Genomic DNA, 2520 nt, shown 5'->3' with positions numbered 1-2520 from the left:
ATGGGCACTAATTTGAATATGATTGGTTTCTTTGGGATACTGTGCTGTATACTCTATACTCATTACCTTTTTTACATTTTATATAGTATTTTATTGCATATAAAAAGTACTATTTTTAACAAAACAAAGGTGCTTTATTGTTGTCATATAGGTTGATTAAACAGTATATTCAAATAAAGAGTACCATACAGTATGTATTATATTGCAGCAGTGAAAAGAGCAACAATGATGTGCAAAGCAATATCTTATAGCCATGAATCAGATTTTGTCTCCCTCTGATCAGTAAAAGATGAAATATGATTGGTTGCTTTAGAATCCTGTCCTTTATACTTGTTTTATATATATTCTAGTAGCACATAGAATTATAATAAAGAAAATGCAGATTTCTGGTGTTTTATCAAGATTGCCCATTGTATTTCTGATCTGTTGCTTTCACATAAAAAGGGAAGGTTTAAAGGAAGACTCTATGCCAGTCTGACACTAACCAATTATGTACCCGTCTGCCAGGGCCCATTGTTTCAGTTGGCAAAGCCTCCATGTGGGAAAAGTAGGTTTCTCCACCACCAAGTGCAGATGGGATGTGAGCTAGTGGGAGACGTCTCCTTGTAGCATCTGGTCAGTGGCTGGGGGGACAGAGGCCACTGTCACATGTAGGATTCCCTGCTATGTCCACTGATTGCTGGAGATAGATTGATGTCACATCGTCTTCGTTACCGTATGTGGATCCAGACAGCCATCGCTGGGAATCACTGGGGGATCCGCTCAGGAATTCCTAAACTTAACCTTTTGCCTGGACCTCCCTTCCTGCAGGTAAACCTCAATTCTGTATTTCGCAATGCAGTCTGCTGACCTGCCTGCCTGTAGTATTTGTGTACACAGCTCCTGATCTATGTCAGGTGTAAAATACCCCGACAATTATAAATCTGCAAAATGCATTTTAATGGATCACCATAAAAATATATATACATGTAAGCCAATACTGGGATAATATATAGTATGCACATTATTACAGGTTGATTTTGCATTTGTTTCTTGATGTTAAATTATTTTCTTTCTACATATACAGATGTAATATTTATTTATCAATTAGCCTGTACAGTGTGTACGGTACAGCAAATGTCGGTGTACTTTAAAATTCCCATTTACCCCTGTTCTGGTCTGTACACATGGTGTACTACAAACCCAAATCCTTCAGTGAGTGCTCTGATACACCTATCCATATATTATACACATTATTACAATTTTTCTACTTGATTGCTGATGTGCAGTCATTGATTTCTACATGTACAGCTCTAATCATAGTATACAGCTAGTCTACCGCCTGTACAGTGTGTGTTATAGAGAAATGTGGGTGTACTTTAATTCCCGTGTACCCCTGTTCTAGTCTATACACCTGGTGTACTACAAACCAAAGGAGTGTGTACACACCACAATAGCACAATAGATCCTACAGTCAGTGCTCAGATACACCTATCCAGTCTGATTTCCAATTGCATTAAAATGATTGAAAATACGGCTGTTATATAATGGAATATTGACTTTAGTAAAATAATAGTTGTTTGTTTTTCAATAGTTAACATTTAGTAACGTACAAATAGTATGATTGTAGTATGGAGTAGTGTAGTGTGTGTATACTCTGTGTACGGTATATACTCATGTGCAGTGTAGTATATTGTATGTATGCTCTGTGTACGGTATCATTTACAATAAAGTATAGTGTGTGTGTATATTTGTACGGTATATACTCATGTACAGTGTAGTATATTGTGTGTATACTCTGTGTACGGTATCATTTACAGTATAGTGTGTGTGGTATGTATATGTGTACGGTATATACTCAATCTACAGTGTAGTATAATGTATGTATAGTGTGTGTATGGTATATACTCATGTACAGTGTAGTATAATGTATGTATTGTGTGTGTACGGTATATACTCATGTACAGTGTAGTATATTGTGTGTATGCTCTGTGTACAGTATAATTTACAATAAAGTATAGTGTGTGTGTATATGTGTACGGTATATACTTATGTACAGTGTAGTATAGTGTGTGTATACTCTGTGTACGATATATATTTATGTACTGTGTAGTATAGTGTGTGTGTATACTCTGTGTACGGTATATTCTTATGTACAGTGTAGTATAATGTGTGTATATACTCCTTATACGGTATATACTCATGTACAGTATAGTATAGTGTGTTTATACTCTGTGTACGGTAAATACTAATGTATAGTGTAGTATGTGTGCATACTCTGTGTAGGTATCATGTACAGTGTAGTATAGTGTGTGTATACTCCGTATACGGTATATACTCATTTAAAATATAGTATACTGTGTGTGTATACTCCGTGTTATACGCATTATAGTAGTGTGTGTACGGTATATATTCATGTACAGAGAGCTCTGAGGATAAAGCTTTTTACAAAGATTAATTTGATCGATTTGTATCAGTCACTTAAGATTTTTTGTTACAAATAGTTGTGTCGTGTTCATGACCATTGATTACAGTTAAACG

At 35.5% G+C, this 2520-nt stretch overlaps 1 long non-coding RNA gene across 1 annotated transcript in view; it reads left to right on the top strand.

Annotated features, from left to right (window-relative positions):
• The first annotated feature begins 620 nt into the window (after window positions 1-620).
• LOC143963318 (uncharacterized) overlaps window positions 621-2520 on the top strand; it is a 159163-nt gene continuing 157263 nt past the window's right edge. The window contains exon 1 of the long non-coding RNA XR_013270940.1: window positions 621-810. This is a non-coding gene — a long non-coding RNA (uncharacterized LOC143963318). The remainder of the gene's footprint in view (window positions 811-2520) is intronic.

The sequence above is a fragment of the Lithobates pipiens genome, unplaced genomic scaffold, assembly GCF_037356315.1.
Source record: "Lithobates pipiens isolate NorthernLeopardFrog02 unplaced genomic scaffold, aLitPip1_a1.2 Scaffold_8, whole genome shotgun sequence".
Classification (NCBI taxonomy): Eukaryota; Metazoa; Chordata; class Amphibia; order Anura; family Ranidae; genus Lithobates; species Lithobates pipiens.
This window is presented reverse-complemented; position numbering and strand designations above follow the sequence as displayed.